General features: G+C 48.2%; 1 protein-coding gene across 5 annotated transcripts in view; it reads left to right on the top strand.

Annotated features, from left to right (window-relative positions):
• CFAP20DC (CFAP20 domain containing) overlaps positions 1–10,822 on the top strand; it is an 852,126-nt gene that overhangs the window by 318,022 nt on the left and 523,282 nt on the right. The gene's annotated exons all lie outside the window — the stretch shown is intronic.

The raw sequence follows: 10,822 nt of genomic DNA, 5'->3' as shown, positions 1-10,822 counted from the left end.
TCTAGGGAGTCGACACTGGAATGGATGGCTTATTTAGGAATTACGTGATAATGTCAACACGCTGCAAGGTCGGTTGACGACATGAGACTGCCGGCAAACAAATTAGTACCTGTCCAGGCGTCTCAGACACCGTCAGGGGCTTGTAAAAACGCCCATTTACCTCAGTCGGTCGACACAGACACAGACACGGACACTGACTCCAGTGTCGACGGTGAAGAAACAAACGTATTTTCCTTTAGGGCCACACGTTTCATGTTAAGGGCAATGAAGGAGGTGTTACATATTTCTGATACTACAAGTACCACAAATAAGGGTATTATGTAGGGTGTGAATAAACTACTTGTAGTTTTTCCTGAATCAGATAAATTAAATGAAGTGTGTGATGATACGTGGGTTTCCTCCGATAGAAAATTATTGGCGGTATACCCTTTCCCGCCAGAAGTTAGGGCGAGTTGGGAAACACACCTTAGGGTGAATAAGGCGCTCACACGCTTATAAAAACAAGTGGCGTTACCGTCTCCAGATACGGCAGCCCTCAAGGAGCCAGCTGATAGGAAGCTTAAAAATATCCTAAAAGTATATACACATATACTGGTGTTATACTACGACCAGCAATCGCCTCAGCCTGGATGTGCAGCGCTGAGGGGGCTTGGTCGGATTTCCTGACTGAAAATATTGATACCCTTGACAGGGACAAGATTTTATTGACTATAGAGCATTTTAAGGATGCATTTCTATATATGCGAGATGCGCAGAGGGATATTTGCATTCTGGCATCAAGAGTAAATGTGATGTCCATATCTTCCAGACGACAGTGGTCAGGTGATGCAGATTCCAGACGGCACATGGAAGTATTGCCGTATAAAGGGGCGGTCCATCGGACCTGGTGGCCATGGCAACAGCTGAAAAATCCACCTTTTGTTACCCCAAGTCACATCTCAGCAGAAAAGGACACAGTCTTTTCAGTCTCAGTCCTTTCGTCCCCATAAGGGCAGGCGGGCAAAAGGGCCAGTCATATCTGCCCAGGGGTAGAGGAAAGGGAAGAAGACTGCAGCAGGCAGCCCATTCCCAGGAACAGAAGCCCTCCACAGCTTCTGCCAAGTCCGCAGCATGACGCTGGGGCCGTACAAGCGGACTCAGGTGCGGTAGGGGGTCATCTCAAGAGTTTCAGCACGCAGTGGGCTCACTCACAAGTGGACTCCTGGATCCTACACGTAGTATCCCAGGTGTACATTGGAAATTCGAGACGTCTCCCCCTCACAAGTTCCTGAAGTCTGCTTTACCAACGTCTCCCTCCGACAGGGAGGCAGTATTGGGAACAATTCACAGGCTGTATTCCCAGCAAGTGATAATCAAAGTACCCCTTCTACAACAAGGGAAGGGGTATTATTCCACACTATATTGTGGTACTGAAGCCAGACGGCTAGGTGAGATCTGAAATATTTGAACACTTACATACAAGCGTTCAAATCAAGATGGAGTCACTCAGAGCAGTGATAGCGAACCAGGAAGAAGGGGACGATATGGTGTCACTGGATATCAGGGACGCTTACCTACATGTCCAAATTTGCCCTTCTCACCAAGGGTACCTCAGGTTCGTGGTACAGAACTGTCACTATCAGTTCAGACGCTGCCGTTTGGATTGTCCACGGCACCCCGGGTCTTTACCAAGGTAATGGCCGAAATGATGATTCTTCTTAAAAGAAATATGGACGCTTTCCTGATAAGGGCAAGGTCCAGAGAACAGTTGGAGGTCGGAGTAGCACTATCTTAAGTAGTTCTACGACAGCACGAGTGGATTCTAAATATTCCAAAATCGCAGTTTTTTCCGACGACACGTCTACTGTTCCTAGGGATGATTCTGGACACAGTCCAGAAAAGGATGTTTTCTCCCGGAGAAGAAAGCCAGGGAGTTATCCGAGCTAGTCAGGAACCTCCTAAAACCAGGAAAAGTATCAGTGCATCATTGCACAAGGATCCTGTGAAAAATGGTGGTTTCTTACAAAGCGATCCCATTCGGTAGATTTCACGCAAGAACCTTTACGTGGGATCTGCTGGAAAAATGGTCCGGATCGCATCTTCAGATGCATCAGCGGATAACCCTGTCTCCAAGGACAAGGGTGTTTCTTCTGCGGTGGCTGCAGAGTGCTCATCTATGAAAGGGCCGCAGATTCGGCATTCAGGACTGGGTCCTGGTGACCACGGATGCCAGCCTGAGTGGCTGGGGAGCAGTCACACAAGGAAAAAATTTCCAGAGAGTGTGATCGAGTCTGGAGACTTCTCTCCACATAAATATACTGGAGCTAAGGGCAATTTACAATACTCTAAGCTTAGCAAGACCTCTGCTTCAAGGTCAGCCGGTATTGATCCAGTGGGACAACATCACGGCAGTCGCCCACGTAAACAGACAGGGCGGCACAAGAAGCAGGAGGGAAATGGCAGAAACTGCAAGGATTCTTCGCTGGGCGAAAAATCATGTGATAACACTCTCAGCAGTGTTCATTCCGGGAGTGGAAAACTGGGAAGCAGACTTCCTCAGCAGGCATGACCTCCACCCGGGAGAGTGGGGACTTCATCGGGAAGTCTTCCACATGATTGTAAACCGTTGTGAAAAACCAAAGGTGGACATGATGGCGTCCCGCCTGAACAAAAAACTAGATATTGCGCCAGGTCAAGGGACCCTCAGGCAATAGCGGTGGACGCTCTGGTAACACTGTGGATGTACCAGTCAGAGTATGTGTTCCCTCCTATGCCTCTCATACAAAAAGTACTGAGAATCATAAGAGGGAGATGAGTAAGAATGATACTCGTGGTTCCGGATTGGCCAAGAAGGACTTGGTACCCGAAACTTCAAGAGATGTTCACGGAAGACCCGTGGCCTCTACCTTTAAGAAAGGACCTGCTCCAGCAGGGGCCTTGTCTGTTCCAAGACTTACCGCGGCCGCGTTTGACGGCATGGCGGTTGAACGCCGGATCCTGAAAGGGCATTCCAGATGAAGTCATCCCTACCCTGGTCGAAGACAGGAAGGATGTAACCGCAAAACATTTTCACCGCATTTGGCGAAGATATGTTGCGTGGTGTGAGGCCAAGAAGGCCCCTACAGAGGAATTCCAACTGGGTCGTTTCCTACATTTCCTGAAAACAGGACTGTCTATGGGCCTAAAATTAGGGTCCATTAAGGTTCAAATTTCGGCCCTGTCGAATTTCTTCCAGAAAGAACTGGCTTTAGTGCCTGACGTTCAGATGTTTGTAAAAGGGGTACTGCATATACAGCCTCCTTTTGTGCCCCAGTGGCACCTTGGGATCTCAATGTTGTTTTGAGTTTCCTAAAGTCACATTGGTTTTAACCACTCACCACTGTGGACTTAAAATATCTCACATGGAAGGTGACGATGCTATTAGCCCTGGCTTCAGCCAGGCGTGTGTCAGAATTGGCGGCTTTATCATATATAAAGCCCTTACTTAATTTCTCTATCGTCCTAAGTGGATGCTGGGGTTCCTGAAAGGACCATGGGGAATAGCGGCTCCGCAGGAGACAGGGCACAAAAAAGTAAAGCTTTACTAGGTCAGGTGGTGTGCACTGGCTCCTCCCCCTATGACCCTCCTCCAGACTCCAGTTAGATTTTGTGCCCGAACGAGAAGGGTGCAATCTAGGTGGCTCTCCTAAAGAGCTGCTTAGAGAAAGTTTAGTTTAGGTTTTTTTCTTTACAGTGAGTCCTGCTGGCAACAGGATCACTGCAACGTGGGACTTAGGGGGAAAGTAGTAAACTCACCTGCATGCAGAGTGGATTTGCTGCTTGGCTACTGGACACCATTAGCTCCAGAGGGATCGAACACAGGCCCAGCCGTGGAGTCCGGTCCCGGAGCCGCGCCGCCGACCCCCTTGCAGATGCTGAAGCGTGAAGAGGTCCGGAAACCGGCGGCTGAAGACTCCTCAGTCTTCATAAGGTAGCGCACAGCACTGCAGCTGTGCGCCATTTTCCTCTCAGCACACTTCACTGGGCAGTCACTGAGGGTGCAGAGCGCTGGGGGGGGGCGCTCTGAGAGGCAAATATAAACCTTATACAAGGCTAAAAATACCTCACATATAGCCCATAGGGGCTATATGGAGATATTTAACCCCTGCCTGACTGGAAAAATAGCGGGAGAAGAACCCGCCGAAAAAGGGGCGGGGCCTATCTCCTCAGCACACGGCGCCATTTTCTGTCACAGCTCCGCTGGTCAGGACGGCTCCCAGGTCTCTCCCCTGCACTGCACTACAGAAACAGGGTAAAACAGAGAGGGGGGGCACATTAATGGCTATATATATATATATTATATATTAAAGCAGCTATAAGGGAGCACTTAATATAAGGATATCCCTTGTATATATAGCGCTTTGTGGTGTGTGCTGGCAGACTCTCCCTCTGTCTCCCCAAAAGGGCTAGTGGGTCCTGTCTTCATTAGAGCATTCCCTGTGAGTTTGCGGTGTGTGTCGGTACGGGGTGTCGACATGTATGAGGACGATATTGGTGTGGAGGCGGAGCAATTGCCAAATATGCAGATGTCACCCCCCAGGGGGTCGACACCAGAATGGATGCCTTTATTTGTGGAATTACGTGATGGTTTATCTTCCCTTAAACGGTCGACACAGACCCAGACACAGGCACTGATTCCAGTGACGACGGTAGAAATTCAAACGTATTTTCCAGTAGGGCCACACGTTATATGATTTTGGCAATGAAGGAGACGTTACATTTAGCTGATACTACAGATACCGTAAAACAGGGTATTATGTATGGTGTGAAAAAACTACAAACAGTTTTTCCTGAATCAGAAAAATTAAATGACGTGTGTGATGAAGCGTGGGTTGCTCCTGATAAAAAGTTGATAATTTCAAAAAAGTTATTGGCATTATACCCTTTCCCGCCAGAGGTTAGGGCGCGCTGGGAACACCCCCTAAGGTGGACAAGGCGCTCACACGCTTATCTAAACAAGTGGCGTTACCCTCTCCTGAGACGACCGCACTTAAGGATCCATCAGATAGAAAGATGGAAGTTATTCAAAAGAATATATACACACATGCAGGTGTTATACTACGACCAGCTATAGCAACTGCCTGGATGTGCAGTGCTGGAGTAGTTTGGTCAGAATCCCTGATTGAAAATATTGATACCCTAGATAGGGACAATGTTTTACTGTCGTTAGAACAAATAAAGGATGCATTTATCTATATGCGTGATGCACAGAGGGATATTTGCACACTGGCATCTCGGGTGAGTGCTATGTCCATTTCAGCCAGAAGAGCCTTATGGACACGACAGTGGACAGGCGATGCGGATTCAAAACGTCACATGGAGGTTTTGCCGTATAAAGGGGAGGAGTTATTTGGAGTTGGTCTATCAGACTTGGTGGCCACGGCTACTGCCGGGAAATCCACTTTTTTACCTCAAGTCACTCCCCAACAGAGAAAGGCACCGACCTTTCAACCGCAGCCTTTTCGCTCCTACAAAAATAAGAGAGCAAAGGGTTTGTCGTACCTGCCACGAGGCAGAGGAAGAGGGAAGAGACACCAACAGGCAGCTCCTTCCCAGGAACAGAAGCCCTCCCCGGCTCCTGCAAAAACCTCAGCATGACGCTGGGGCCTCTCAAGCGGACTCGGGGACAGTGGGCGGCCGTCTCAAAAATTACAGCGCGCAGTGGGCTCACTCGCAGGTAGACCCCTGGATCCTGCAGATAATATCTCAGGGGTACAGGTTGGAATTAGAGACGGATCCTCCTCATCGTTTCCTGAAGTCTGCTTTACCAACCGTCTCTTCCGAAAGGGAGAGGGTGTTGGAAGCCATTCACAAGCTGTACGCTCAGCAGGTGATAGTCAAAGTACCCCTATTACAACAAGGAAAGGGGTATTATTCCACTCTATTTGTGGTACCGAAGCCGGATGGCTCGGTAAGGCCTATTCTAAATCTGAAGTCCTTGAACCTCTACATAAAAAAGTTCAAGTTCAAGATGGAGTCACTCAGAGCAGTGATAGCGAACCTGGAAGAAGGGGACTTTATGGTATCCTTGGACATCAAGGATGCGTATCTACACGTTCCGATTTACCCCGCACACCAGGGGTACCTCAGGTTCATTGTTCAAAACTGTCACTATCAGTTTCAGACGCTGCCGTTCGGATTGTCCACGGCGCCTCGGGTCTTTACCAAGGTAATGGCCGAGATGATGATTCTTCTTCGAAGAAAAGGCGTATTAGTTATCCCATACTTGGACGATCTCCTAATAAGGGCAAGGTCCAGAGAACAGCTGGAGACAGCTTTAGCACTATCTCAAGAGGTGCTAAGACAACACGGGTGGATTCTGAATATTCCAAAATCCCATTTAATCCCGACAACTCGTCTGCTGTTCCTAGGAATGATTCTGGACACGGTTCAGAAAAAGGTTTTCCTTCCAGAGGAAAAAGCCAAGGAGTTATCCGATCTGGTCAGGAACCTCCTAAAACCAGGAAAGGTGTCAGTACATCAATGCACAAGAGTCCTGGGAAAAATGGTGGCTTCTTACGAAGCAATTCCATTCGGCAGATTCCATGCAAGAATATTCCAAAGGGATCTGTTGGACAAATGGTCAGGGTCGCATCTGCAGATGCACCTGCGAATAACCCTGTCACCAAAGACAAGGGTGTCACTTCTGTGGTGGTTGCAGAAGGCTCACCTATTAGAAGGCCGCAGATTCGGCATTCAGGATTGGATCCTGGTGACCACGGACGCCAGCCTGAGAGGCTGGGGAGCAGTCACACAAGGAAGAAACTTCCAGGGAGTATGGACGAGTCTGGAAAAGTCTCTTCACATAAACATTCTGGAACTAAGAGCAATCTACAATGCTCTAAGCCAGGCGGAACTTCTCCTGAAAGGAAAGCCGGTGTTGATTCAGTCGGACAACATCACGGCGGTCGCCCATGTAAACAGGCAGGGCGGCACAAGAAGCAGGAGTGCAATGGCAGAAGCTGCCAAGATTCTTCGCTGGGCGGAGAATCACGTGATAGCACTGTCAGCAGTGTTCATCCCGGGCGTGGACAACTGGGAAGCAGACTTCCTCAGCAGACACGATCTTCATCCGGGAGAGTGGGGTCTACATCCAGAAGTCTTCAACATGTTAATAGACCGTTGGGAAAGACCAATTGTAGACATGATGGCGTCTCGCCTCAACAAGAAACTGGACAAATATTGCGCCAGGTCAAGAGATCCACAGGCAATAGCTGTGGACGCACTGGTAACTCTTTGGGTGTACCAGTCAGTGTATGTGTTTCCTCCTCTGCCGCTCATACCAAAGGTATTGAAGATCATACGGCAAAGAAGAGTAAGAACAATACTAGTGGTTCCGGATTGGCCGAGAAGGACTTGGTATCCGGAACTTCAAGAGATGCTCACGGACGAACCGTGGCCTCTACCTCTGAGAAGGGACCTGCTACAGCAGGGTCCCTGTCTTTTTCAAGACTTACCGCGGCTGCGTTTGACGGCATGGCGGTTGAACGCCAGATCCTAAAAGGGAAAGGCATTCCAGAAGAAGTCATTCCTACCTTGATTAAGGCACGGAAGGAAGTCACCGTGAAACATTATCACCGCATTTGGCGAAAATATGTAGCGTGGTGCGAGGATCGGAGTGTTCCGACGGAGGAATTCCAACTGGGTCGTTTCCTACATTTCCTGCAATCAGGATTATCTATGGGTCTCAAATTGGGATCCATTAAGGTTCAAATTTCGGCCCTGTCAATATTCTTCCAAAAAGAATTGGCCTCTGTCCCTGAGGTCCAGACTTTTGTCAAGGGAGTACTGCATATACAGCCTCCTGTGGTGCCTCCGGTGGCACCGTGGGATCTAAATGTAGTTTTAGATTTCCTCAAATCCCATTGGTTTGAACCATTGAAAAAGGTGGATTTGAAATATCTCACATTGAAAGTGACTATGTTACTAGCCCTGGCCTCTGCCAGGAGAGTATCTGAATTGGCGGCTTTATCTTATAAAAGTCCTTATCTAATCTTCCATTCGGATAGGGCAGAACTGCGGACTCGTCCGCATTTTCTCCCTAAAGTGGTATCAGCATTTCATCTGAACCAACCTATTGTGGTGCCTGCGGCCACTAGCGACTTGGAGGACTCCAAGTTGTTGGACGTTGTCAGAGCCTTAAAAATATACATTTCAAGGACGGCTGGAGTCAGAAAATCTGACTCGCTGTTTATATTGTATGCACCCAACAAGTTGGGCGCACCTGCTTCTAAGCAGTCGATTGCTCGTTGGATTTGTAACACAATTCAACTTGCACATTCTGTGGCAGGCCTGCCACAGCCTAAAACTGTAAAAGCCCACTCCACAAGGAAGGTGGGCTCATCTTGGGCGGCTGCCCGAGGGGTCTCGGCATTACAACTCTGCCGAGCAGCTACGTGGTCGGGGGAGAACACGTTTGTAAAATTTTACAAATTTGATACCCTGGCAAAGGAGGACCTGGAGTTCTCTCATTCGGTGCTGCAGAGTCATCCGCACTCTCCCGCCCGTTTGGGAGCTTTGGTATAATCCCCATGGTCCTTTCAGGAACCCCAGCATCCACTTAGGACGATAGAGAAAATAAGAATTTACTTACCGATAATTCTATTTCTCGGAGTCCGTAGTGGATGCTGGGCGCCCATCCCAAGTGCGGATTATCTGCAATACTTGTACATAGTTATTGTTAACTAATTCGGGTTATTGTTAAGGAGCCATCTTTAAGAGGCCCTTTCTGTTATCATACTGTTAACTGGGTTTAGATCACAAGTTGTACGGTGTGATTGGTGTGGCTGGTATGAGTCTTACCCGGGATTCAAAATGCCTCCCTTATTGTGTATGCTCGTCCGGGCACAGTACCTAACTGGAGTCTGGAGGAGGGTCATAGGGGGAGGAGCCAGTGCACACCACCTGACCTAGTAAAGCTTTACTTTTTTGTGCCCTGTCTCCTGCGGAGCCGCTATTCCCCATGGTCCTTTCAGGAACCCCAGCATCCACTACGGACTCCGAGAAATAGAATTATCGGTAAGTAAATTCTTATTTTTTCATTCTGACAGGGCAGAATTGAGGACTCGTCCTCAATTTCTCCTTAAGGTGTTTTCTGTTTTTCACATGAACCAACCTATTGTGGTACCTGCGGGTACTAGGGACTTGGAGGACTCCAAGTTACTTGACGTTGTCAGGGCCCTGAAAAATATGTTTCCAGGAAGGCTGGAGTCAGAAAATCTGACTCGCTGTTTAGCCTGTATGCACCCAACAAGATGGGTGCTCCTGCTTCTAAGCAGACGATTGCTCGCTGGATTTGTAATACAATTCAGTTTACACATTCTGTGGCAGGCCTGCCACAGCCAAAATCGGTAAAAGCCCATTCCAAAAGGAAGGGGGCTCATCTTGGGCGACTGCTCGAGGGGTCTCGGCTTTACAACTTTGCCGAGCAGTTACTTGGTCAGGGGAAAACACGTTTGCTAAATTCTACAAATTTGATACCCTGGCTGAGGAGGACATGGAGTTCTCTCATTCGGTGCTGCAGGGTCATCCGCACTCTCCCGCCCGTTTGGGAGCTTTGGTATAATCCCCATGGTCCTGACGGAGTCCCCAGCATCCACTAGGACGTCAGAGAAAATAAGATTTTACTTACCGATAAATCTATTTCTCGTAGTCCGTAGTGGATGCTGGGCGCCCATCCCAAGTGCGGATTGTCTGCAATACTTGTACATAGTTATTGTTACAAAAATCGGGTTATTCTTGTTGTGAGCCATCTTTTCAGAGGCTCCTTCGTTGTTATCATACTGTTAACTGGGTTCAGTTCACAGGTTGTACGGTGTGATTGGTGTGGCTGGTATGAGTCTTACCCGGGATTCAATATCCTTCCTTATTATGCACGCTCGTCCGGGCACAGTATCCTAACTGAGGCTTGGAGGAGGGTCATAGGGGGAGGAGCCAGTGCACACCACCTGATCCTAAAGCTTTTATTATTGTGCCCTGTCTCCTGCGGAGCCGCTATATCCCCATGGTCCTGACGGAGTCCCCAGCATCCACTACGGACTACGAGAAATAGATTTATCGGTAAGTAAAATCTTATTTTATTTCGCAGTGTATGCAGTATCAGTAGGTTTCCGTGTGGTAATCCCTGATTTTAGGAGCGGAGGAAAAGTCTATTTACTGTAATTCAATATGCCCGAATGTGCAGGAGATGAGTAACATTTAATGTTACATAGAAAAAAGTGCAATACTAGCTGTTTTCTCAGGAACATTCATGAATGTGAACACCTACAACTGCTTTCTCCACTTGAAGGTCTCCATATCTGTAACTGTGCCACCTTAAATTTAGCTCTATATTATCAGTAACCCGACCGACTGTACAGGAAAAAGACAGGGAAGAACTGCCCTGCACCACCTATGTTATCTTTAACAACAGGGCAGCCCATGCAGTCTCCCAGGGGCTCACACACTGGGGGGCACACACATATACAGTAGATACATCACCAACGTTTGAACACTGTGGCATGTGTGAACTAGGCTTTCTGTGTGGCATAGGAGCTGGTTCTGAGGTAAGGGTAAATGTGGCTGCATATATTGACAGACGCACATCTGTAGCTTTATGTAGAGGCCACTACAAAGTCCTTCCCTGATGTACAGCCATGGCTATGAATGTGCAAAGACTGAGGCACCCACTTTGTGTGTCCGTACACTCTGCAATGCTGCCTGGTGCATCTTTTAGATGCCACCATTGGTCGCACCATATCAAAACTTGCACTAGCCTTATGTCAGGTTCAGATTTAACATCTGTGTAAGGTTTCCAAAGTGAACT

The sequence above is a fragment of the Pseudophryne corroboree genome, chromosome 9 (assembly GCF_028390025.1).
Source record: "Pseudophryne corroboree isolate aPseCor3 chromosome 9, aPseCor3.hap2, whole genome shotgun sequence".
NCBI lineage: Eukaryota > Metazoa > Chordata > Amphibia > Anura > Myobatrachidae > Pseudophryne > Pseudophryne corroboree.
This window is presented reverse-complemented; position numbering and strand designations above follow the sequence as displayed.